The sequence below is a fragment of the Microcaecilia unicolor genome, chromosome 8 (genome assembly GCF_901765095.1).
Source record: "Microcaecilia unicolor chromosome 8, aMicUni1.1, whole genome shotgun sequence".
NCBI classification, from domain to species: Eukaryota; Metazoa; Chordata; class Amphibia; order Gymnophiona; family Siphonopidae; genus Microcaecilia; species Microcaecilia unicolor.
Window position 1 is genome coordinate 174,779,974 of NC_044038.1, and position 27,236 is coordinate 174,807,209.

Here is a 27,236-nt window from a genome sequence, read left to right on the forward strand (position 1 = left end):
TTCCATTGATTTCTTTACTTTTCTCCTTTCTTCTTCATTTCTTGCCCTCCATCCATGTCCAGCAACCATCCTCTCCCCTCCAGCCACAAATGTCCAGCAACCCTCCTCCTCCCTCTAGCCACAAATGTCCAGCCACCCTCCTCTCCCCCCTGCCTTCCCTCCCAGCACCTGGCAGCACCCAGCACCAGGCCTCCCTCCCACCAAGCACCCACCATCAGGCCTCCCTCCCACCCAGCACCCACCATCAGGCAGGCCTCCCTCCCACCCAGCACCCACCATCAGGCTTCCCTCTCACCCAGCACCCACCATCAGGCCTCCCTCCCACCCGGCACCCACTATCAGGCTTCCCTCCCACCCAGCACTCACCATCAGGCCTCCCTCCCACCCAGCACCCACCATCAGGCCTCCCTTCCACCCGGCACCCACCATCAGGCAGGCCTCTCTCCCACCCAACACCCACCATCAGGCTTCCCTCCCACCCAGCACTCACCATCAGGCCTCCCTTCCACCCAGCACCCACCATCAGGCAGGCCTCCCTCCCACCCAGCACCCAACACCAGGCCTCCCTCCCACCCAGCACCCACCATCAGGCCTCCCTCCCACCCAGCACCCACCCTCAGGCAGGCCTCCCTCCCACCCAGCACCCACCATCAGGCCTCCCTTCCACCCAGCACCCACCATCAGGCTTCACTCTCACCCAGCACCCACCATCAGGTCTCCCTCCCACCCAGCACCCACCATCAGGCAGGCCTCCCTCCCACCCAGCACCCACCATCAGGCCTCCCTTCCACCCGGCACCCACCATCAGGCAGGCCTCTCTCCAACCCAACACCCACCATCAGGCTTCCCTCCCACCCAGCACTCACCATCAGGCCTCCCTTCCACCCAGCACCCACCATCAGGCAGGCCTCCCTCCCACCCAGCACCCACCATCAGGCCTCCCTCCCACCCAGCACCCACCCTCAGGCAGGCCTCCCTCCCACCCAGCACCCACCATCAGGCCTCCCTTCCACCCAGCACCCACCATCAGGCAGGCCTCCCTCCCACCCAGCACCCAACACCAGGCCTCCCTCCTACCCAGCACCCACCATCAGGCCTCCCTTCCACCCAGCACCCACCATCAGGCTTCACTCTCACCCAGCACCCACCATCAGGTCTCCCTCCCACCCAGCACCCACCATCAGGCAGGCCTCCCTCCCACCCAGCACCCACCATCAGGCCTCCCTCCCACCCAGCACCCACCATTAGACAGGCCTCCCTCCCACCCAGCACCCACCATCAGGCCTCCCTTCCACCCAGCACCCACCATCAGGCTTCCCTCCCACCCAGCACCCACCATCAGGCCTCCCTCCCACCCAGCACCAGGCCTCCCTCCCACCCAGCACCCACCATCAGGCAGGCCTCCCTCCCTCCCAGCACCAGGAACCCCCTTCCTCCTAAAATTTAAAAAGCGTACCTCCTCGGAGTCGGGGTTAAGGCGGCGTGCGTCCGTAGCGGCAGCGAAGCGCGTGTGCTTCGCTCGACGCGCCTTCCGCCTTCCCTGTGGGCGGGACCAGAGCTTGAGAGACAGGGAAGGCCAAAGGCGCGTTGAGCGAAGCACACGCACTTCGCTGCCTCTACTGACGCACGCCGCCTTAACCCCGACTCCGAGGAGGTACACTTTTTAAATTTTAGGAGGAGGGGGGTTCCTGGTGCTGGGAGGGAGGGAGGGAGGGAGGACGGGCGGGCGGCCTGTTGCTCGTTGGGTTGGAGGGAGGGCAGGAGGAAGGCCGAACTGGGAGGGAGAGTGGGCGGACCAGTGATGGCGACGGCACGCGTGCCAAGGGAGAGGGCTCTGCGTGCCCTCTCTGGCACGCGTGCCATAGGTTCGCCATCACTGCCCTATGGTATGTCTACAAGTCAACGTGTAACTTATTTTTTCAGCTAATTATGGAATATATGACAAGACACCAGCCAGATTCTCTAAATGGTGCCCAAATTTGTTCGTGATTCTGACATTGGCATGCAAATAAATTAGATAACCAGCCATTAACAAACACTGATTGGTTGTTAAGAAGAAATTATTGACGTTAATTGACACTAATTTGGATCTGGCTGCACACAATTCTATAAAGATCCGTGCCCAAATCCTCTCACAAGCAACCTGAAAAGGATCATGGCCATGGGGGGGGGGGGGGGGGGGGGGGGGGGGGGGGGGGGGCATGGGTGGGTCAGGGGAACTCACAAATGATGCGTGTAGTGTTACAGAATTCCAGGGATCCACCTTCAACTCGCGTGCCAGGATTTACACTAGGCTTCAGCTAGTGTATTATTCTGGACTCATCCTTGACCTTTGAATCACTAATTAAGCATTTGTGACAGAAGATGTTTTTAAAACTTAGGCAGTTAAGATTGGTTAGATCTTACTTTGACCGATCTACTTTTGCTTTGCTTGTTCTTTCCCATACCAATTACCGTAATGTTCTCTGTTTGGGACGATCGGCCAAGTTAATGTCTAAAGTTCAACTTATTCAGAACACGTCTGTTCACTTCATTTTTAGGCTGACGAAGTTTGAAAGGATCACTCCCTTTATGCAAACGAGTATTATTCAAAGCTGCTTGTTCATTATTTCAATTTATTTATGGTCATGTCAGAATTGTTAACATATTTAAAGATTTTTTTATTTGGCTATTCAGTACAGCTACAGCTATTCTTGGTATTTCGTCCTTCAAGTATGAAATGCGTTTGCCTTGTTAAATATTTTAATACATTACTCTCTTTTTTGGTTATTCCTTTCTAGAATTCTTTACCTGTTACAGTACATCTTGGGTCTTCTTATACTGTATTTAGGAAGAAATTGAAAACGTTTTAATTTGTTGATTAACCCCTTGTGCTACAGACACAACCCACTCAAAGTAAATGGGCTATGTTGGCATTGGCAAATGTCAACCGCTAGCGTGGCTTAGTAAACAGGGGGGAAAATACTTTTATTGTTGTAATTTGTTTAATTTTTGTGTTTTATGATGTTTTCATTTGAATTGCTGTAAACAATGATATTATGTTTCAGCATTTTTATTGATGACAGTTCAAAATAAACACCTCCAGATAATAGAAGTATACAGAGATTCAAATAAGAAAATGTACACAGCATAGACAAACTTATATAGTCCATCATAAAAATTTTTTTAACAGTTTTCTCCCCACCCCTCCATGTTAATTTCAACAGTTTCTATTGAAAATTTAACAGTTGTAATATGGTTTTTAAGGTTAACATTTGGCAAGATACGTCCTACTTTTTTTTTTTTTTAACATTTGTACCCCGCGCTTTCCCACTCATGGCAGGCTCAATGCGGCTTACATGGGGCAATGGAGGGTTAAGTGACTTGCCCAGAGTCACAAGGAGCTGCCTGTGCCTGAAGTGGGAATTGAACTCAGTTCCTCAGTTCCCCAGGACCAAAGTCCACCACTCTAACCACTAGGCCACTCCTCCACTCCACTACTTGGATATATACAACCTAAACTGTTATCCTCAACGTTTTTATTCCCCTCCCTCTCATCTTCCCCCATGATAACCCAGAAGCTTGTAATTATCGTGAAACTAACAGCACAATAAAGTGGTTAAATCAACTGATGTTCCTTGTTGCGTGATAGGTATTATTGCTGTATCTGAATTAGGCTATTGGTCATTGTAATTCTATAAAGCTTGTTCAAAAGTGGACATTCCTTATAAACTTTCCCCCTTTCCCCTCTTCCCCCTATCCCTACCTCCCCCTCCCCTCCCCTCCCCTCCCCTATGATCCAATAAAGTTTAATTGTGGTTGTTAGTCTATCAATGTTTACCCGCATCTCAAAGCGTGTTAAGTATTAGGCTCCAGCCTCTCTGAGACAGTGTATCTAACAAAGGTCCCCAGATTTTAAGAAAACATTTTTTCCGGCGACAGCTACCTTTTGCTTCTCTTGCTTCCCATGTCAGCAAAAGGTGTATCTGGTTGCGCCATTGCCAATATTCAGGGGGCCTATCTGACGTCCAATTTTGTAAGATGCATTTTTTTGCTACTAAGCAGAGCTTACGACATAGTGACGTCTCGTCTGCCGTAAGACCTCGAAATGCCCCTGGGCAGTCCAGTATTAATTGTAGGGGGGTGCCCACTATCTTCCGTGATGTGGTGGAAGTCAAAAAAACCACTACTTTCCTCCAAAATGACCTCACTTTTGTACATTTCCAAAATGCATGATAAAAGGAATTTTCGGCTAGCTTGCATTTCAAACAGGTTGGCGTGTCAATCCCTCCCATTCTAAAGAGCTGGAGCTGTGTAAAGTATGCTCTATGTATCACCCGGAATGCGCATTCTCTATAAGTTGCACCACTGATCAATTTGGGGATGCTCCGAATATAGGCTGTTATATCCCAGTTAGCTAAATTTGCCCCCGTATCTGCCTCCCATCGTTCACGGAGCGACGACCATTCCCTATGTGTCGTCAGAGTCCACAGTTTTTTTTGGATTTGTGAGATCGAGGGAGCCTCATCTGATATGTCATCGTAAAATTGTTTAACTTTTTCTCCCAATTGAAACTTAAGCGCTTCCTCATCTAAGGAGTGGACATAGAGGCATATTTTCAAAGCACTTAGCCTTCCAAAGTTCCATAGGTTTCTATGGAACTTTGGGAGGCTAAGTGCTTTGAAAATAAGCCTCATAGTGTCTTACCTGACCATACCCAAAAGCATCCCCCCAGCCCCCACCCTCAGCTGGTATGAGTTGTCTGAGAGGTTTAATTTTCCCTTCCACGTCTAATAGTGTCCGTAGACATGTGAGACCTCTAGCTGTCCATTGCTGGAAAACTGGATTATCCATACCCGGTGCGAACATCTGATTTCCTCTTATGGTCAACAATTCTGATATATGCGGCTTGCCCCCTATTTTCTTCCCCAGAATTTTCCATGCCTCTTGTAAGGGGAGCAATAGGGTACTACTTCTAAAAGTCTTGGGTATCCAGGTATTAGTGAGATGCAACAAGGTGACTAAATTATAAGGACTAAAGTATGTTTTTTCCAACTGTAGTGGTGAGTGTGTGTTTGTGGAAAAGATCCAATCTCTCACCAGCCGTAACAAACTAGCTAGATTATAGTATTGCAAGTTAGGCAAACCAAGACCGCCCTGTTGCCAGGCTCCCAGCAGAAACTGGATCTTGAGCTTAGCTTTTTTTTGTGCCCAACAAAACCGCCCCACTAGCTTATAAAAACGCTTGATGTCTTTCTGTAGTAATTTCAGCGGCAAAACTTGTAGCACATACAGTATAGCCACCTGGGCAGAATTACCATTCGTATAAGACAGACCCGACCTACCAATGGCACCGGAAGCAACCTCCACTTTGTCAATTGTTGTTCTGTTTGGCTTAACAGCTCGTTGAAATTTATTCTATAGATATCCTTCGTCTGCGAAGCCAAAAGAACTCCCAAATAACGGAAGGGGCCCTCTGCCCATCTCAGAGGGAAATCATTTTTCCAAAGGGTTTTGGTATGCAATGGAATTGCCAAGGCCTCTGATTTATCGAAATTTAATTTGAATCCTGAGTAATCCCCATACTCCTTAAATACTTCTATAAGATCTTCAAGTGACTGTTTGGGATTAGTAAGAATCACTAATAAATCATCGGCAAATGCTGCAATTTTAAATCCCAGTGCTCCGACCGCAACTCCCCTAATGGATCTAGTTGAGATTATGTCTCGAATCAAGGGGTCTAGGTATAATGCGAATAGTAATGGGGAGAGAGGACATCCCTGTCTGGTCCCCCTAGAGATCTCGAAGCTCACAGACCACTTCCCATTCACCAAGACCTTTGCTCGAGGCGAGGTATATAGGGCTTTAATTGCTTGCACAAACCAACCAGAGAAGCCATAATTATCCAAAACGGAGAACAAAAAAGGCCACTCCACGCGGTCAAATGCCTTTTCGGCATCAAAGCTGACCCTCAGCGCTTGTTCTGAATTTCTCCTGAGTTGTTCTAGGGCCAATATGATACTTCGCATGTTCTTAGTTACAGAACGTCCTTGAACAAACCCTACTTGAGCTTCATGGATCAAATGCGGTAATACTGTTCCTAGCCTCTTAGCTAATATTTTTGCTAGCAATTTGACCTCATAATTTAATAGGGAAATAGGTCTATATGAGGACACGAGTTGCTCATCACGTTTCGGCTTTGGCAACACTATTATCTGGGCTAAATTAAGGTGTTCCGGAAGCTTCCCCTTTATCACCCATTCATTGAATACCTCAGCTAATATCGGAGTAATGTGGTCGCCCATTAATTTATAAAATTCAGTTTTTAGCCCGTCTGGCCCCGGCGCTTTCCCCAATTTACTTTGGGCAATTGCCCAAGTGACTTCATCACAACTTATGGGTTCATTCAGGTGTTCCAACTCTATCTGGTTCAACAATGGGGTGTCGATATTCTGCAAATAAGAATCATTCTGTACTCCCTGGTTATCCCCAGCACTATATAATTGTTGGTAGTATTCCTGAAAAATATTGCTAATTTCTGTATCCTTATTTAATAGTTTGCCGTCCTTGCCTTTAATAGCAGCTATATGTCTTGATATAGATGGGGGAGTTATCAGTTTAGCCAAAAATTTGCCACCCTTATTACCATGTTTATAAAGTTGAAAGCGGTAATAAGTTTGGGACTTCACTGCCCTCTCATGTAATATTGAATTTACTTCGGTCTGAATCGAGATTAGTTCTTTATGCCCCCCTGGGGTCGGATTCTGCCCATATTGTTTTTTCAAGCGTGCAAGTTGTTTTTCCAACCGCAGTAATTCTCTATCCCGTTGTTTTTTGTAGTTACTGACATAACTAATGACCTCCCCTCGGAGGACCACCTTTGCTGCTTCCCAATATGTAGTTGTTTCCATTACGGACCCCTCATTGAAATGTCTATATTCGTCCCATTTAGCTATTAGGTAATCTTTAAATTTCCCATTCGAATAGAGGTAGCTAGGGAATGTCCAGCCTCCCTCTCTCTGGGAATTGTCACCCCCCTCTTGCCAGGTCATCCAAACTGTAGCATGATCAGATATCACGCAAGGACCTATCTCCGCTTTATCTACATACATAAACATCGTACGCGAGATTAACAGGTAATCTATCCTGGAGTGGGTCTGGTGAGCTCTAGATTGGTGGGTGTATTCCCTTTCTGTTGGGTGCAGAGTATGCCAAACATCTATCAAGTCTAATGTATTGCACATATCTGGCAGCCCTCTAGTACTAGAGTCCTTTCGCACCAATGGCGGATGTGATTTATCAACTAGAGGGTCCTATGTCATATTGAAGTCTCCACCTATCATCACCGGGAGGGCCTCCATTTTGGCAATGGTCGCAGTTACTTTTTTGTAAAATTTGAGGTTTAACGTGTTTGGGGCATACACACTACCTATTATTACTTGTTTTCTAGCAATAGTAGCTGTACAAAAAACAAAACGACCTTCTGTGTCTTTGTGTATGTTATGAATTTTGGATACTACCCCCTTTCTCAAAAGAATGGCCACACCCCCTTTGTTGCCCGCCGCTGGTGAGGCGATACAGTCCCCTACCCACCATTTAATCAACTTTGCGTGTTCTTCATCTGACAGATGGGTTTCTTGCAGTAATACTATGTCTGCTCTTAATCTTTGTAAATACTGTAAGATTTTCGATCTTTTGATGGGGGAGTGTATTCCCCCCACATTCCATGTTGTTATTTTGATCATCTTACATGGTATAAGTTCCCATTGTCTTTAGATGGAAAAACTGTTTTTATGTGTGAGAGAAGCCATCCCAGCCTATGGCTCCCCTCCTTCTTATACTTTAGTTGCCTCATTCGTCTGGGTACAATATATATGATAGTACATCATGCATGCTCAACAACCACAGTCTTGTGTAAAATCCCCTGCATTGCCCCCGTTCGTCGTCGGTTCCCCCCCCACTTTACCTTCCCTTCCCAAGTCCCCCCTCCCCCCTCCCCCATCCTCCTCCATTCCCTCCTTCCAGGTGCTTCCTTGTATGAAGCCGTCACTTAATAACGCTAACCCACCTTGTCCCCTACTCCCAAACCAGTAAATTCCCAAATCTTAAACTATCCTCTTATCCCTTCAATGTAACAATATAACATTTTAACATTCCCTAAATGAAATATTCTTTATAATCTCCGTCTTGAACTCCCCCCAACGTTCTACACATTATAATTGCAACATCATTAACAGGTGAATTTAATTACCAACATGAACAGTCAATAGAGCTGCCGTCTTCAGTTCCAGAGGCGCTTTCTGTTCTTCGTCAAAGGACTTCCCAGGCACCATGTGCAGTGGTGCAGTAAATCGTGTCCATCACCAGATTTATATCAGTCTGTTCTCATTACTGCCAGATCTTGTTGGCTCATGCGGGCTCCCTATCCTCAGAGTTATTATTGTCAGTGTGTTCCAACTTTGTCAGAAAGTCTTTGGCCTCCTTTTCTGACATGAAGGAGTGAAGTTTGCCCTTGTGTGTTACTTTCAGAGTAGCAGGGTACTGCAAGGTAAAACGGATCTTCAAGTCAAAAAGCCTTGAACACACCGGTGAGAATGCCCTTCTCTTAGCCGCAATTCCTGCCGAATAATCTTGAAAGCAGAGTACTTTGGTGTTTTCATATGTCAGAGCCTTGTTTGATCTTGCTGCCTGCAATATATGTTGTTTGTGCATAAAATTAAGCACTCTGCAGATAATTACTCGTGGCTTAGGGTTATCCATCTGGCGTACTCCCAACCGGTGTGCTCGTTCAATTCGTAAGGGGCCAAGCTCTGCTGGAAATTCAATAGTGTGAGTCAGCCATTGTTCTAGGACTTTCTCCAGCTGCTTTCCACCCAGCACTTCGGGAAGACCTACTAAGTGGATATTATTCCGCCTGGAGCGGTTTTCCAGGTCTTCGATTTTGAGTTCTAGGTCTGATACTTTTTTCTGTAGATTTTGTTGTGTTTCTTCCACTCCTGCTACTCTGTTTTCCACCTCACTAGCTGTGGATTGAAACGCCTTACATTCCTTGGTCAGGCTCTCCAATTTCGCATCTAATTGTTCCAGTTTATTATCCAGCTTCCGGTCAAGCGGGGCCAGTCGGCGGTCTAATAATTCCTCCATCACTCCCGTTAGTTCGGAAGTGATCTCGGCGATCCATGCGGACGACACCGATGAGCTCGTTTCGGGGGAAGTCGCCGCCATCTTGTCTTCTGTTATCCGCCCCCGCTGCCTTTCCTTTTGGGCTGATTTTGCTGCCATGACCGAGTTTTCGCCCGCTCTAGGTGTCCAGTTACCGGCACTAAGTCTTACTCGATGCGATAATGCAATTTTGGTGGGGATGATTCTCTCGCAGATGTGGGGATGAGCAGGTAGGTTCCGGAGAGAAGTTCACCGACACCCTCTCTCCACCATAGCGTCACGTGACCCTCGTAAACAATGATATTAATATTGATATTGTGTAAGTCCTTGTGCCCGAAGTTAAGTGCAAGAATCCCCGCTAAGCACAATTCCGTAAAGAGCGCTCATCCTGGACCAGCCTTTATAGACTAGCGCTGCGTGCTAATTTTTCTTGGCACCATCTGGTGCCTGAAGACTCAGAGCATAAAATGGCTGCTGGGGTGTAGGTCAAAATGCCATTTGATAGGCTCTTTGTACTAAGTGATCACATTTCCTATGATAGCTATAGTGAGACAGGGATGGGTGACTCACTGACTGGGTTCAGAAGTTGGCACATTTTGGATTGCATTTTATTTATTTATTCAGTGGATTTATATCACCTTTCTCAAAATGACTGCAATGTCTAGAAATGGTTTCCTAGTTGGGTGGGCTATAAATTTCATGAAGCAATATATAAATATATACAATGGAATAAAAGACTTACCCCTCTGTTTACTAAGCAACGGCTGCCATGTGGCACTTTGAATGGGCTGTGTTGGCATTAGCACACAGCAGCCAATAGCACGGCTTAGTAAACAGGGGGATTAAAAGGCAGGCTTAAATAGACAGGCCTTGCAGATTGTTTTTCCACACCTTTTCCGATCTGATGAAGAAGGGCTACCTTTGAAAGCCAATCAAAAAATGTGTTGTTAGTCCTTTAAAAAAGGTATTATCTTATTTCCTTTCTATGTTTTATTTTCTTTTATTTCTATTGATTACCCTTTTCAACACCGAGTCTGACCTGACTCTCAAAATCCAAATTCTTCAACTAAATGAAAGAATTTGGATTTTGAGAGTCAGGTCAGACTTAGTTGAATTAGTTGGAGTTTTTTCATCTTGGTTCAATTTGAATTTCCAATTTGATTTGGATCGAGCCTGCCCAGTGTGCTGGAGGGATGGGGAGAGGAGGGGGGGGGGGGGTGGGGGAAAGGAACACTTCCCATGACCTGATCTGAAGTCTCTCTACGGTGAACCTACGGTCTGGATCTGTCCTCGCCCTATCTCCAGAACTCAGGTCAAAAATGGCCATCAGAACTCTACTGGGTGAAGCATGAATTTTGGGACAGATTGAATTGTGACTCAAAATTCTCCAAACAGAATGAATTCCAAGAGTTTGGAATTGGCTTAGATTAAATCCAGATTCATCCCTCTGAGATTTTGATGGATACCAGAGCAGGCAACACATGCACTAACATTAATAGTATTATTATTTGGGAGTGTCAGAAGCCAGGACCCTGTAGCCAAGAATTACGGCATGTGAATATTCCCATCAGACCTCTGAAACAACAATGAGGAGGGGATTAATATACAGTTATAGGCCTCAGGTGAGAGCACCCACGTGCAGTCTAGTTCATCCTATGAATAGAGTGGACGGCTTCAATACTGTCCCCCTTTTTGTTATGGTCATTTCTAACTTTAGAGAAGGTAATCTCAAGAAGAAATGTTCTGAATAGCAGAGAGGGGGGTCTGAATAGATGGACACAACTGAACTCAGTGAGACTTTAATAGCAGCTGACAGACCAGAAGGGAATTACTACAGCTCTGGCCGTGTTGGTGAAAGACCTCTCCCCCCAAAAGCTGGAATCCTGTGGCGAGGCTCCTCCTGCCCCTCCCATAACTTACCTCAGTTTTCTGGGTTTTAGACAGGTGCTAGCTGCTGGTTCGGCTGAAGCACTTAAAACAGTAGAGTTCCACCTTCTGGAAGGTCGGAAGTTATCTCCAAATGTTGCAGCAGTTGCTGTCCGATGATGGACAGGTCAGTGGTGATTCCTCACAATGTCTGATCACACAGCCCCCCCTCTCTCTATGAAGCTTTAAGTGTATTCAGAGCCTGAATGCAAACCCCAAAATGTTAAAAATCAGATGGGTGGCTCTGTGATCCAAGCAAAACCTTCAGTCTTGTGTTAGAGTTATGCACCCCTGCTCCGTTCAAGGCTGCAGGTCTGCTGCCTCAATGCCAAGGTCTCCCCGAAGCTCAGATCACTGCTCTGACACCAGGACAGGACAAAAAGAAGAAAATAAGGACGATAATCTTATTTTGTTTGGGTCATGTGGTCATATCTTGGATTCTGTACCGCAGCTATTTTGGAGGCTGGAATCGATCCCAGGTGAAAGGACAGGGCTCAGGTCCAGCTTGCCTCCCCCTCACACTTTTCAACATCAAGGGATTTGTGGGAATGCTTAACTCCTACAGGGTTGCCATGGTTTCTGGCTTCACCCAGGAAAGTGAAAACTTTTGCCTCAGTTTGACAAGATTCCTGATCCAGAGCAACAGACAGAAAAATGCCTGGAGATATCAGGCCTGTGGTATTTTAACACCAACTGCAAATCGGATGCCATCAGGGTCGGTTCAAGAGTATTAATTGCCCAGGTGAATCCTCAGCCTTGTACCTCACCTTCAATTAATTTTAAAGCCCCTAGACAACCCCTCCCCTAAAAATTAAATAAGTGACCTCAACAATCATGATCACCACCTCTCCAGAACAACCTGGGTCCAACTCAGGAAGTACTTAAACCATTTATATCAGTACATCCCAGGCTATCTCTAATTCACTCAAATAAGTACAAATAACTCATGTCCTAATACAATCTATTTAGAGGTGTTATTTAGACTGTATTAGGACACTTTTATTAAGACACATGACTCACTTGCAGTATTTGAGTGAATTAGAGATACCCTGTTATGTACTGACATTATAAACGGTTTAAGTGCTTCTGTGAGTTGGACTCAGGTGGGTCTTGAAGCATTCTGTATCTTGAAACATTCCAGAGCACAGGTTGTGCCATTTCACTTCAATTATTAAAACATTTAAACTTAGGTGCTCTGGACACTCTTCGGGCCCTGTTTACTAAGGCGACCCTCAGGGGGAGAAATGCTGGCTTCGGCCTAACCCCTGGTAAGCCTTTCCTCAGCTGAGAGGTGCCCAGCTCTACCACCGGCTGCCTTTCAGGTGCTGTGGAGGACTTGCAGCTCATCTGCATATCCTTACAGCCTTCTCCGGGGTGACACCCAGGTCCACTCCGATCCACTCAGGACCTCCGCTCTAGGTGCCGTGCGCCTAACGGCGCGCGGGGCATTTTTCTCTTTACATCTAATCTTCTTCCCAGTTGCTAAAGTACCTCAGTCATTTATGGCCCCTATTCACATTCTCTTCCTAGCCCTGTCCCTTCCTAATCTTTTCCCTCACCCCATACCTCTCTCCGCTACAGGAACTCACTGCCCATCCATCGACTTCATCACCTCACCTTCTCTCCTACCCTCTTCCTCCCTCTTGGCTTTTAATCTCCGCCTCTTTCTTCCGTCCATTTTGCCTTCCCCATTCCACCTAAATACCTCTTGCCTTTGACGCCTTCATGGCCACACCTCTCCTACTCTCCTCCGCTCTCTTTTACTCCTTCTCTTACTCTCAGCCGGTGACATCAATCCCAATCCTGGCCCCCCTCACCAACTATTATCCCAACTCTACAGATCTCACCGCGACCTCTCTAACCTCATCTCTATTTCTCTACTCCCCTCCTCTTCTCTGCCCTTCTCTTGCGCCCTATGGAATGCCCGCTCTATCTGTAACAAACTCGCCTATATCCAAGACCTCTCTTCAAGGTGCCCCCTCCCCCAACTCCCCCTTCATTATCTCCTCAGACCCTTGCTGAATTCTTTCACAACAAGGTTCAAAAGATAAACCTTGCTTTCTCTACCTCACCACCTCTCCCTCCACTAGTCCGTTCCCCTCTCTCTCCTTCCCCTCATTCCCTTTCCTCCTTTCCTGAAGTTACTATTGAGGAAACTACACTTCTCCTTTCTTCCTCAAAATGTACCACCTGTTCCTCTGATCCCATTCCCACCCACCTTCTTAATGCCATCTCTCCTGCTCTTATTCCTTTTATCTGTCACATTCTCAACCTCTCACTTTCCACTGCGACTGTCCCTGCTGCCTTTAAACATGCTGTGGTCACACCTCTCCTTAAGAAGCCTTCACTCGACCCTACTTGTCCCTCTAATTACCGACCCATCTCCCTCCTTCCTTTTCTCTCCAAATTACTTGAGCGTGCTGTTCACTGCCGCTGCCTTGATTTTCTCTCCTCACATGCTATTCTTGACCCACTACAATCTGGTTTTCGCCCTCTCCACTCAACCGAAACTGCGCTTACTAAAGTCTCCAATGACCTATTACTGGCTAAATCCAGAGGTCAATATTCCATCCTCATTCTTCTTGATCTTTCCGCTGCTTTTGACACTGTCGATCACAGCATACTTCTCGATACCCTGTCCTCACTTGGATTCCAGGGCTCTGTCCTTTCCTGGTTCTCTTCCTACCTCTCCCTCCGCACCTTTAGTGTTCACTCTGGTGGATCCTCTTCTACTTCTATCCCTCTGTCTGTCGGCGTACCTCAGGGTTCTGTTCTTGGTCCCCTCCTCTTTTCTATCTACACTTCTTCCCTTGGTTCATTAATCTCATCCCATGGCTTTTCCTACCATCTCTATGCTGATGACTCCCAAATCTACCTTTCTACCCCTGATATCTCACCTTGCATCCAAACCAAAGTTTCAGCGTGCTTGTCTGACATTGCTGTCTGGATGTCTCAACGCCACCTGAAATTAAATATGACCAAAACCGAGCTTCTCATTTTCCCCCCCAAACCCACCTCCCCGCTCCCCCCGTTTTCTATTTCTGTTGATGGCTCTCTCATTCTCCCTGTCTCCTCAGCTCGAAACCTTGGGGTCATCTTTGACTCTTCTCTCTCCTTCTCTGCTCATATCCAGCAGATTGCCAAGACCTGTCGTTTCTTTCTTTACAACATCGGTAAAATCCGCCCCTTTCTTTCCGAGCACTCTACCAAAACCCTCATCCACACCCTTGTCACCTCTCGTTTAGACTACTGCAATCTGCTTCTTGCTGGCCTCCCACTTAGTCACCTCTCCCCTCTCCAGTCGGTTCAAAACTCTGCTGCCCGTCTCGTCTTCCACCAGGGTTGCTTTACTCATACTACCCCTCTCCTCAAGTCGCTTCACTGGCTCCCTATCCGTTTTCGCATCCTGTTCAAACTTCTTCTACTAACCTATAAATGTACTCACTCTGCTGCTCCCCAGTATCTCTCCACACTCGTCCTTCCCTACACCCCTTCCCGTGCACTCCGCTCCATGGATAAATCCTTCTTATTTGTTCCCTTCTCCACTACTGCCAACTCCAGACTTCGCGCCTTCTGTCTCGCTGCACCCTACGCCTGGAATAAACTTCCTGAGCCCCTACGTCTTGCCCCATCCTTGGCCACCTTTAAATCTAGACTGAAAGCCCACCTCTTTAACATTGCTTTTGACTCGTAACCACTTGTAACCACTCGCCTCCACCTACCCTCCTCTCTTCCTTCCCGTTCACATTAATTGATTTGATTTGCTTACTTTATTTATTTTTTGTCTATTAGATTGTAAGCTCTTTGAGCAGGGACTGTCTTTCTTCTATGTTTGTGCAGCGCTGCGTACGCCTTGTAGCGCTATAGAAATGCTAAATAGTAGTAGTAGTAGTAGTAGAGTTTTTAACGCACCTACAATTAGCGCGTGTGCTAACAGTGTAGGTACCTATAAGGATATTGTAGGCGTGTCCACAGTTAACGCGCGTACATAGTTAAGACACATTAAAAATGCAGACACACCTACAACACGGCTTAGTAAACAGGGCCCTTCTTATGTTTAAAATTTTGATAGAGTGATTCTCAGGACTTCAAATGCTGCAAATGAGAGGAAGCCCATAGGAATTGAATGGGCTTCCTCTCATTTACCGTGCTGGAGTCGCTAGAGTGGCTTTTTAAAAGAGGCTTCTTAATGTTTGTTTTATTGTAGGAGAGCTACTTTTGTTTACATTTTTGTTCTCTTCTGTGGATTAATATATTTGTTTTTTGGGGTTTTTTTTTTTTTTGGGGGGGGGGGGGGGTTTCCTATAAAGGACTTTAAGTAGGACTTGGGTTTGATTCCTAGCACAGGTCTTCTGTGTCCCAGGATAGCCAGGGACTGATGAGAGGGCTCAGGCAACATTCACAGCCTCTTGGTGGAGAAGGAAGCTCTGTCATTCTGCAACAGCGACACCTAGTGGCCAGATTTGGAGATGATAACTGCAGGGATCCAGATGGAGCGTGGTCTCCAAGCTGAGGACTGCCACTATAATAATCAGGGGATATAAGTTTAGGCTATTTTAATTTAGTTTACTGTTTCTTGATACACCCCTTTCTTAAATGGTTGCATCAAGGAGATTTTCAAGGGAATAAATCCAAATAGATAAGGTCAGTGAAGGTGGACAGCAGACAAACCATTGCCTTAAGTATATTAAAAAGAAAATTACAGGGGAGAAGGGGAGATCAGACAATCAATAGACAATTAGGGGCAATTCAATAAGGGGGTGCCTAGATGTCGGTGGCCTGGTGTAGCTGGGGATGTACTTTTTCTGAAATGGCATCTGGCTGATCTGATTCTGTTATAGAATTACTGGCATTAACCTGCATTGGCACAGTTAAATGTAGTTGTGCCTGTTTTTGCCAGATCAATATGTTTAAATGGGCACCTAACAGTGGCAAGCAATGCAGGCATCTTACAACAGTCTTTAAATTGAATGTGTTCCAGGAAGACACACCCAGATACACCTATGCAGGGCCACCAAGGTGGGGGGGGGGGGCAAGTTCCCTGGGCCCAGCTTCCAAGGGGGGCCCAGCATTGGGGTATGTCTCTCTCCTGCTCCTTTTGGGACCCGGGAGATTGCATTAATGCAATAACCTGGTCCTGGCACACGAGAGACAGACCCCAGTGCCAGGCCCAGTGGAGACTGCAGAGGAGCAGACGCATGATGCAGGAAGGTAGGGGGCGTGGCGGCAGCTGTGTCCCTAGTGGGGGGGGGGGGGGGTTGTGGCGGCCCTGCCCCGGGCCTGGCCCTGTCGGCAGCCTTGCACCTATGCTTTTTCCACTTGCATGCTTAGAGTTAGAGAACTGCTTTTTAATACTTAGCCTCTGATGATGTGTCCCCGTGGCTCTAGTGAAAAACAGGGTCTTTAGTCCCTTTGCAAATATGTTGGAAGTGGGTTTCACGGGAGAGGGGCTCAAAGAAAAAAGGTCTTTGACATCTCAAGATGCACACGTGATACAGGAAGCTGGTGCCAAAGATTCTGAAGTTGATTAAACGTCCCAGGCAGTTGCAAATGAAGGATGCCTACCACAGTTCTGATTCAGCTGGAAACCCCAAAGAGGCAAGTGGAAACTGTCAGGATCCCCCAAATTTAAACTGAAATATAAAAGATCTTCAGCCAGTCCAAAGCTGAGCTTGATTATAATCTGCTGTAGGTCTTGGGCAGAGCTAATCTTCTGTACTGATGACTCTTAAGTGACAATAATGTACATATTTGATTCCACCAGAAAATATATCAAGCAATGGTATTTCTGGTCCAAAACCAATGAAAAACACCAAGTCTGTATGCCCTCAAGTGAGTGGTCCTGAGGAGCAAGTTAAAAGGGCTGTTGTGGTTAGAAAAAGGGCACCTTCACCCAACCTCAATCCACCTCAAACTGGATCCATTTCTATTTAAAAGGGATCATATGGGTTAAGGAGGTGCCACTAGAATGGTAAAAGGGACTGGGGAAGAAGGATGCAGGGGTAGACAAGTGGTGTGGGGGAAGGGGGGAGGGGACACTTTTTTTAAGTGATTGGGGTGAGGAGTGGGTGTGGGAGTTGCCACTTTGATATTTATGAAGAATCAGGGATCTGGGAGGGGGCGCAGACATTTTATAAAAGGATTTGGAGGTGGGGAAGCTATTTTTCTAACCGCAGGGCTAAACCCTGTGAAAGATAATGGGCCAAGACAGGGCCCTCCATCTTTACAGTGGTGCAGCCAAGGACACACAACATTCCTGGCTTCAGCATTGCAAAACACAAGGTGTCACTAGATTCACTAACCTGCCCAACTGTGTTACCACATGTTTGTGAATCCTGCAGTATAATTTCCTGAGGTCAAACAGTGCATAAATGTGTTATTTTACCACAGGTTAGCAAATAGGAGCTTTAGATTATTAGGGAATTAACTTGTATACTTTATTATAAATCCCCTAGAGCTCAGTTTAGGAAAAGTGTACTGAAATCCCAAATCTGTACCGTGAATCCTTAAGTGCTACATAGTGGTGCCACCTAGTGGTTTAAATGGGAAAAGCTATCTGTCCAGGGGAGTCGTTTTATATTCCAGCACTGACCTAGATTCGACTTGTATTGTAAGTATGATTCATCCTTTCCAGGCAATGAATAACGGAGATGTACACATAGTGCGTGGCCTTATCAGAGAGCAAATCCCATCTGTGCATGTGCTGGTTCAAAAGGTTTGAACTGAGCTTTAAAACACTTCTCAGGAGTTTTGTTTTCATACCTCTACAGTCAGAGTTAAATAAACACACACACTCACTCACACACACACACAGTGTTTCGTCTTTTTTTTCCATACAAATAATCGGGAGTTACAGAATCTGTTTTTAATATTAGCCTGAGTAAGGCATTTGAAAAAGAAAATGAGAATGAAAAGCTGAATGACAGCATGTGCCGCAGAAGGAGTTAATATTATAAATACTACAGAAACAAGAGTTCACATGACAGAGCTGCCAAGATTCAACCTGCCAGTGAGGGAAATGAGGGCCACACCTTCATCTCATGAAACTATGTTGAACTAAAGAAGGAGAAAGGTAAATCCAGTGTTTTACTACACACAGTAAAAGACTGTCCACTGTACTGAGGAAGGACTCAACACACGGAACCCAAAGACCCAATCTTTACAGAGTAACACTAGGGAAAGGGATTTGGATTTAGCTCAGGCCTTTTCAGTTCAAGGCAAATTATATAGGGGCTGCTTAGACTTTCTTTTTCTATCCCTGCCAGGTCATTGTGCAAATACGTCTAATGATTATGTAGAACACTCAGGTGCTGTTTCCTTAATGATCTGCAGAGACCTTTAGTGGCTGTACCTGAATACTATAGCTAACATAGGCAACCGAGACCCCTCGGGCCCACCATTCTTCTCTTTACCACTATAACCCCCAATAAAGACTTCACCCATGGTATTTCTTTATGTGGCACAACTGGGCTGCAGCTTTATTTCAAATACAAACATATCTTAACCCTGGGCATACCCAATCCGCTTCAGCCTCTGGCTCAATAACCCCCAAGCCAAGTCCGTCGCACTAGCAAGACTGGCTAAGCTTGTAGAGGGCCCCCCGCCACACAGCAAGGGGGCCGTACCGTAATCGCAGCTGCCAGCTGCCTATTTAACCCCATCCGGCTTGGGTACCCCGCCACCAGGCCGGGGTAGCCCGGCTTGCCCCGGCCCACCCCCACATACAGCTGCGGCCCGTTGTGCCGAAATCACATACTCTAGCACAGTCGACAGATCATTGTTAAATAGGTCATTTCCTAGGTCAGAGAGGTGCGTGCCATCCTTCCAGAAGAGTCCTTTGCACATGTCGTCTGCCCATTCGTGTGTGATGTGCCATCCGCCCCTGCGCATCACCGAAGTTGCGATCTGCTTGTTTACTTTCTTTCTGGGTCTGCCCCACAATTTTGAGTTCCTGTGTATCCATCTGGGTATTATGTCTGACCACACAACACTAGTTTTGGGGAGGAGGTGAGAGATTATGGACAGCTTGCGCCTCGCTGCCTGTACCATTTCGACGCCGGAAAGCGTTCCGATGTCGTTTCCGCCTAGGTGTATGACTATGACTGTCGGTGCTGCTAAATTGTCTGCCTTGCACCTCAGCAGTGTGCCTAACTGGTTCCATTTCATGCCTCCAACTCCCATCCACTGTATCTGTACTCCTCTTATGGCCAGACCTAAGTGGAGGCCCCCAGGCCTTACCGCAGCTCTGCGTGCGGCCCACTTAATTTAGGAGTGACCGATGATCCACATCGTTTGTGACCCTGCAACATAGAATAATGTGAATATAATGTGAATATTACATCTTGGCTGGAGGGCCCTGTTGCCCAAGGGACTGTTCCCTAATGTACCCCTTATATGCTTCTGACTTCCATCTGCCTAGCTTTTTGATGGACGGTGGTGGCAGGCCGAGTGATGCTGCGCAGGTGGCGGCCCCTATCCTGAAGGAATGTGTTCCGAATCTCCCTGGGTCGCGCCCAGTCCTAGTCAAGCATTTGCGTAATACTGCCGTAAATTGGAAGAGGGTAAGGGGGGATCTATCTATGTGCACCAGTAGCGCTTCGCTGCCTGTGGGCCTCAGCGCTAGGTACTCTCTGGTGTTTGCTAAAGGGCAAGTATTGAGCAATTCGACTCGCTTCAGCGTGACTGTCTGTCCTTTGCCCAGCTGATCCATTTTTGACCTGCGGATTACTATTTGCATTGTATTATTGTGTATCGTAACGTCGCGTAATTGTAGGGTTTTTCTTGGATGGGGCTACCAGCTCGCATATCCTGAACGCCCCAAAGAAGGCGAGCGTGAATGCAGCCCGGAAAAGCCGCGTCTCGTATCTGGAACTGCATACAGCCGCTAAGGCTTGCCATATTTCCGTCAACAAGTCATGCGTGATTGGTAGCCTCCAATCTGGTCTGGCTCCACGCTCCCTTCGCCAACCTTCTAACAATTTTTTTGTTACGAACCTGTTTTTCGGGTCACCCCACCCTGCTATTTTCATAAAGAACGAGAACGCTGTCAGCTGTCGGGCTACTGAGCTGAGGGTCCCACCCTCCCGTTTCGCACGGACGATATATTCCGTGATTGCGCTGTCGGGCACTGGTCCTTCGCGCTAGCCCTGTGCATGAAGGAAGGAGCATACTCTTTGGTACCCTACAATGTAAGTTCTCCACGTTCGCGGCGCCAAGGGCTGTTTCAGCAACCTCCACGCCTCGGGGCTCCAAACCTCCATAGGTAATCTGGTACAGGCTCTCCTCTCGTCGCCGCTTGTGGTGCCAGTTTCCAGAAGACTTCCCACTTTGAACGAGAAAGAGCATCAGCTATGGGGTTGCTTGCGCCAGGGACATGCTCTGCGCGCAGTAGTATATTGTTATATAGACACAATTTTACTAGCTCGCGCGCCAAGTCTACTACAATCGGGCATCGTGCTGTGTACCTATTTATTATGTCCACAACTGCTCTGTTGTCGGACCAAAATACTACTCTCCTGTTTCTGAGCCTCGATCTCCATATGGCAACTGCCACTACAATTGGGAAAAGTTCTAGGAAGGTAAGATTCTTTGTTAGGTTCTGTTCCTTCCAACTAAATGGCCATATGTCTGCGCACCATTCTCCCTGGAAGTAGATTCCAAAGCCTATCCCACCGGCTGCGTCGGTGTATAACTGCAAATCGGTGTTGGATATCGGGGCTTCTAACCATACTACTTTGCCATTAAATTGCCTCAGAAACATATCCCATACTCTGAGGTCCTCCTTCATGTCTCTCGTTATTCTGATGTGATGTGACGGCCTTTGTACGCCGGACATCGAGCTGGATAACCTGCGTAGGAATGCCCTACCCATTATGATCACTCTGCAAGCAAAATTGAGGTTGCCTACCAATGACTGTATTTCCCGCAGTGTGACCTTCTCTCTGCTTGCCACCTCTGCTATTACCTTTCTTATTTTGTCAATTTTTTCGCAGGGTAGTCGCGAAACCATATCGCATGAATCCAGCTCGATGCCCAGGAACTGCAGGCGCGTACATGGGCCCCATGTTTTTCCTTTAGCTAGGGGAATGCCGAAGGACTCTGTGACTGCACGGAAATGGGTAAGGGCGGACTGGCAAGTCGGTCTGCCTGCTGGCCCCATGAACAGGAAGTTGTCTAGGTAGTGAATGATGTTCTTGCTCCCAGATGCTCTTTCTACCACCCAGTGCAAAAATGTACTGAAGCATTCGAATATGGAGCAGGAGACCAAACATCCCATGGGCATGCACTTATCGTAGTAGTATTGCCCATCGAACTTGAAACCTAGTATGGGGAAGTTGTAAGGGTGTACCGGCAGTAGTCGAAAGGCCGATTCTATGTCTGCTTTGGCCATGAGGGCTCCTTGCCCTGTATTCCGCAGTAGCTGGACCGCCATGTCAAAGGTGGCATAGTGCACTGAGCTTGCTTCGGGGGGGGGGGGGGGGGGGGGGAAGGAAATCGTTCACTGAATCCCCGGCCGGATAGGATAGATTATGAATGAGTCGATATTTTCCAGGTTCCTTTTTTGGTATAATTGCCAGTGGGGATACTATGAAGAGTTCGAAAGGCATGCATTGGAAGGGGCCTGCCACCCTCCCTAAGCTCACCTCCTTATCGATGCGCATCTTCGCCTCATGGTAAAGCCGCACCACCGATGGGGAGTTCCTAGCCGCTCGTCTTGCCGGTGCGCCCTGATAGGGAATTCTAAAACCGTGTGCAAAGCCGTCTTCAATTAAACCCGCATCCTTTTTTGTGTATCGGGCCAACCATGGCCGCATAGCGGGTAGGTTGACCGGGGAGGATGCCATGGCCCTGTGTACTAAGTTATGGTTGTGTAGCTGCTCTATCTGGTGGTTTTTTGATGCATTTGATGGCGGGGTGAGGGGCTCCGCACGCTGTGCACACGTGCTTGTATCTGCAGTTAGGCTGAGTTCATGCTGCCCGGTTGAATCGCCAACAGGCCCCGTCTTGATTCCCCAAGGCTCTCCCTGCGCTGCTTGGTCCCCCTGCCCGAAAGGTTCTGACCAGCACGCTGGCTACTGGTCCCCTGTTTGCCATGCTGTGTAACCACAGATCTACATTCATCCACCCCCACCCCAGGGAGGGGCAATCGTCCATCCTATCTCTGTAGTCTTCATCATATTTTAACCATCTGTGTCCCTCATAATCTTTGTATGCCTGCACTATGTTGTGGGCGTAGGCTAGCATTGGGCTGTACTGGGTGGGATCGGCGTGTCCCGCTACATCTATTACCCTGAGGAAGGCCCACAGCCAGTTAACTATTGATTTCTGTGTGCCTTTGTCCCGTGTGTGTGTGTTATCCTTAGCGTCCTTCTTTCTTTACTTGTGCCGTTTCTTTCCTTCAAGCACTTGAAATATGTCAAAGTATTTCCTATTCTTTATCTTTTTCCTGGTGGATTTAGGTACTAATCTCCATATGTGGGGCAGAGCGACTAGTGGAGTGGGGCGGTCGTCATTCTTGACTGCTGCCGCTCCTTCGTCGCACCGCGTTACATCGTCCTCCTCCGAAGAGGAGGAGGAGGATGAGGACGAGGAATCTGAGCTGCTCTCACTGTCTGAGCTGCTGTGCCTGCATTTTTTCTTTCCTTTCTTTTTCTCCTTCTTGCCTGGTGTGGGCCCTGTCTCTTTGTTTGTTGTCTTTTGCCCCCCGCTGTTTCCTTCTCGCTCAGTGTGTGTGCCCTTATCTCCCGCGCTCTCCGCACTACTCTCCTCAATCCTTCCCATTCCCTCCCCCACATTCGTATTAGTATTTACCTTCTCAGGTCCCTGCACTCCGCTGGACGTACCTGCGGGTTCCAGCGGCGGTGTTCTGTCCTTGTGATTAGGTTCCAGCCTGGGGGGATTTGGTGTGGAGCAACCGCAACTGGGTCTTGGGGTGCTCGAGGCTGGCGCAGGTGCCGCATGACTTGCATCTATTGGCGATTGCCATGCATGGCATGGGGGGGGGGGGGCAAATCCTGGCCAGGCCCCAAAGTAGGGAGGGTGCTGCGGGTATCCCCAGCCCATGCCATAAGGCCACGCTGGCGTGCCTGGTTGTTGGCCGTGTCCTGCCGCTGTCCCTATGCTGTCCGTGGTCTGTAGCATTGCGCCCTGTATTGCTGCATATGGTGGAGTCCATCCCGAGCCAGTCGTGGGGTGGGGCCACGTGCTTACGAAGCCCGGTATCTGCTGGGAATGGAAGGTTTCCGGACTGCTGGCTGTACCACTCAATTGCTGCGGGGGACCCGCTGCGGTCGTCTTCTTGCTTCTTTTCTTCCGCGAAGTGGAGGCTGCTTCTGTGGGGGCGGGCTGCCCCTCGGCTCCTGTGCCTGCTTGCTTTCTTTGGCTCTTTCCTTTGCTCGCCCCGCTTGCCGTGGCCTTCTTCCCTGCCGTTTCGCTCGGGTCGTTCTCGTATGCAGCTGTCTCTCCTTCTTGCTCTTGAGGTGTGCTGAGTTCCTCTTCCTCTCCCCTCTCCCAGTTGGGGCAGTCGGTAGCGACTTCTGCCTCCGCTGTCGTTTCCATACTGCGCGATGGAGGGGATGGTGCTATGTCGATAGACGAGGATTTCCTAAGGCTCCGGGACTGGAAATTGGCGGTGGGGATGCACGTGGTCGCCGTCCAGTAATGGATCGCGCCGTCTGCTGAGTGCTTCCATCCGCTTCCGTCCGCTGCCTGGCCGCCGAAGAGGCCGTTCCAGCCCTCTTCCGGGGCTTTTAACCCCTTTTTGGGGTAGCCCCTCCTATGGCCAGCGGGGAGCCATGAGCGTCGGGGTCCTGCCCTTTTCTCCGCCTCGCTCGCTCCCGGCTGGCCCGGAGCGCATGCCCGTCGGGGCACGGTGCCATGTTATTTTTGGCTCCGTGCACCCTACGGGGCACTGCGCCTTGCTTTGACTTTTCTCTTACCCTAACTATTCTGAAACAAGGGATGACACTCCTCCTTAGACTGACAATGGTAGGTGGAGTCACCCCTTGGAGGGAAAACTGGGATAATGTAAATTATGAAATCCAGGAGGAGTTTCTTGTCTTTGGTTCAGGTTTCCTTGGTCATTACACCATTACAGGAAGGAGAAGAGTCTTGGCTCTTACCTCCTAAACTAATGCACATGTGCTGAAATGTTGAAAGAGAAGAGGGTCTCTGTACATGGAGGGAGAAGGAATGTCTACACCCCCCTCCCCTTGCAGATATGTGCCATGTAAGCTAGCAGTCATTTCCTGGATCGGACTTAGGTGGAATGCTAGCATTTACAAGCATGTGTTTGTTCACATATGCTTCAGTCTTTATGGAAGTAGATATAAGAGATTACCTGTACCAGAAATGGTTTTGAAGGGTGACGATGCAGAGGAGCTGGTGAACCTGGAAGATGTACTGAGCCAAATTGACAAATTAAAGAGTAGTAGATCACCTGGCTCAGATGGTGAGTGAAAGATCTAAAACATGAAATGGTTGATTTGTTGTTAGTGATCTGTAACCTGTTGCTAAAATCATCCAAAGTACCTGAAGATTGGAGGGTGGCCAATGTAATGCCAGTTTTTAAAAAGGGTTCCAGGGATGATCCAGGAAATTACAGACAGGTAATTACGCCTGCCTTCAGTGCCGGGCAAAATAGTAGAAACTATTATAAAGAATAAAATTATGGAACATATAGAGAAATATTGTTTAATGGGACAGAGTCGGCATAGATTCAGCCAAGAGAAGTCTTATTTCACCAATCTGCTTTATCTCTTTGAAGGTGTGAATAAACATGTGGATAATGGTGAGCCGGTTGATGTAGTGTATCTAGATTTTCAGGAAGCTTTTTAACAAAGTTCCTCATGAGAGATCCCTGAGAAAATTAAACAGTCATGGGATATGAGGCAATGCTCTGTTGTGGGTTAGGAATTGGTTATTGGACAGAAAATAGAGGGTAGGATTAAATAGCCATTTTTCTCAGTGGAGGAGGGTGAATAGTGAAGTGCCACAGGGACCTGTACTGAGACCAGTGCTATTTAACATATTTATAAATGATCTGGTAATCAGAACAACAAGTGAGGTGATTAAATTTGCAGATGACACAAAACTATTCAAAGTTGTTAAAACACATGCAGACTGCGAAAAATTGCAAGAAGACCTTTGGAAGCTGGAAGAATGGGCATCCAAATGGCAGACAAAGTTTAATATGGACAAATGCAAAGTGATGTACATTGGGAAAAATAAATCATTCTTATCTGATGCTATGGTCCACCTTGGGAGTTAGTGCCCAAGAAAAAGATCTAGGTGTCATATGCTGATATCTGCCCAGTGTGCAGCAGCAGCCAAAAAAGCAAACAGGATGCCAGGAATTATTAGGAAATGGATGGTAAATAACAGGAAGAATACTATAATGCATCTGTATCATTCCATGGTAAACCTCACCTTGAATATTGCGTTTGATTCTGGTCATCATATCTCAGAAAAGAAACAGCAGAATTAGAACAGGTTCAAAGAAGAGTGATCAAAATGATAAAGGGGATGGAACTCCTCTCATATGAGGAAAGGCTAAAGAGATTAGGGCTCTTCAGCTTGGAAAAGAGACGGCTGAGGGATTTTGTAGACTGAGAAGAAGTAAATCAATCTTTTACTTGTTCCAAAAGTAAAAAGACTAGGGGACACTCAATGAAGTTGCATGGAATCAAGAGGAATTTTGTTTCACTCAACGAATAGTTAAGCTCTGGAAGTCGTTGTCGGATGATGTGGTATCAGCGCTTAACGTATCTGGGTTTTAAAAAGGTTTGGATAATTTCATAAACGAAAGTCCATAAGCCATTATTAAGATGGGAAAATCCATTGTTTATTTCTAGGATAAGCAGCATAAAATCTGTATTACCATTCTGGGATCTTGCCAGGTACTTGTGACCTGGATTGGCCACTGCTTACTCCAGGATTGGTAGCATGGAATGTTGCTACTATTTGGGTTTCTGCCAGGTACTGGTGACCTAGATTGGCCACTGTTGGAAACAGGATACTGGATAAGCTGGACCATTGGTTTGACCCAGTATGGCTACTCATGTTCTTTTGTACCTAAATACATGTATTTTAAACATTAACACACGTAGGTTGTGGAATTGCCCTATAACCATTTACTACTTAACATTTAACATTTCTAGTCCTGTGTCTGATTTTGAATGCTATATGGCCCTTTATATAACAATTTTGTGAATACCTGCTCTGGCGATCCTAATAAGTTTAATATTATGTATTATTTTTAACATTCTGGTTTCTGTCAATTAAAATAAACTTTTATATCTGGCTGAAAAAAATGATGGCTCCTTGTTTTCTGATTTTCTCCCATTTTTGTTCTTGACTTTAAATAAATTCCAAGGAAAAGTAAAGTAAAATAAAATAGAAACTGAAAACTAAGGTTCCTAATAATATCCACTCTACAGTATTTTATTTACCTCCTCTCTCCCTCATATTGAAGCCAACTTGTGGCCTGAAAACAGAAAGATCCTCTGCATAAGCTGCTCTACTATCAACCACCAGGTGGCAGCATAGGAATGGTGATGAGGCTGTAAGAGATCATAGTACTGCCAGTTCAAATGGCATAATTAAGATAGAAACACAGAAAATGAGGGGAGATAAGGGTCAAATGGTCCATCCAGTCTGCCCATCCTCAGTAACCACTAACTCCTCCTTTTCCCAAGGGATCCCAAGTGCTTCCCCCACATCCTTGGAGATCTGATGGGATACATCCAAGCATAGGCGCCGACTCCGTGGGTGCTGTGGGTGCTCGAGCACCCCCAATGTTTTCACCCGCCCAGGCAGGGGTGGGGGGCGCCGCTTACCCCTCCGACGTCGCAGCACCGTACCACCTACGCAGCATCAGTGAAAGCGCTGCCCGCTAGTCTTCCCTTCGCTTCGCTCGTTCGTTCCCTGTCAGTGTCCCGCCCTCGCGGAAATGATGTCAGAAGAAGGCGGGACACTGACAGGGAACGAACGAACCAGCGAAGCAAAGGGAAGGCTAGGGGGCAGCGCTTTCACTGACACTGCGCAGGCTCAGCTGCTGCGACGGAGGTAAATTTAAAATATTTAGAGAAGAGGGGCGGGTAGAGCAGATGGACATGGGAGCGGGAGGGCAGGGGAGAGCGAAGCATTGATGGATGGATCTGGATGGGAGG

General features: G+C 47.3%; 1 protein-coding gene across 1 annotated transcript in view; it reads right to left on the bottom strand.

Moving 5' to 3' along the window:
- The window catches only part of FGF1 (fibroblast growth factor 1), a 73,013-nt gene extending 61,613 nt beyond the window's left edge, over positions 1-11,400 (bottom strand). Inside the window, exon 1 of the mRNA XM_030212804.1 lies at positions 11,062-11,400. The gene's annotated coding sequence lies outside the window, so the exon portion shown is untranslated. The remainder of the gene's footprint in view (positions 1-11,061) is intronic.
- Between the last annotated feature and the right edge of the window lie 15,836 nt (positions 11,401-27,236).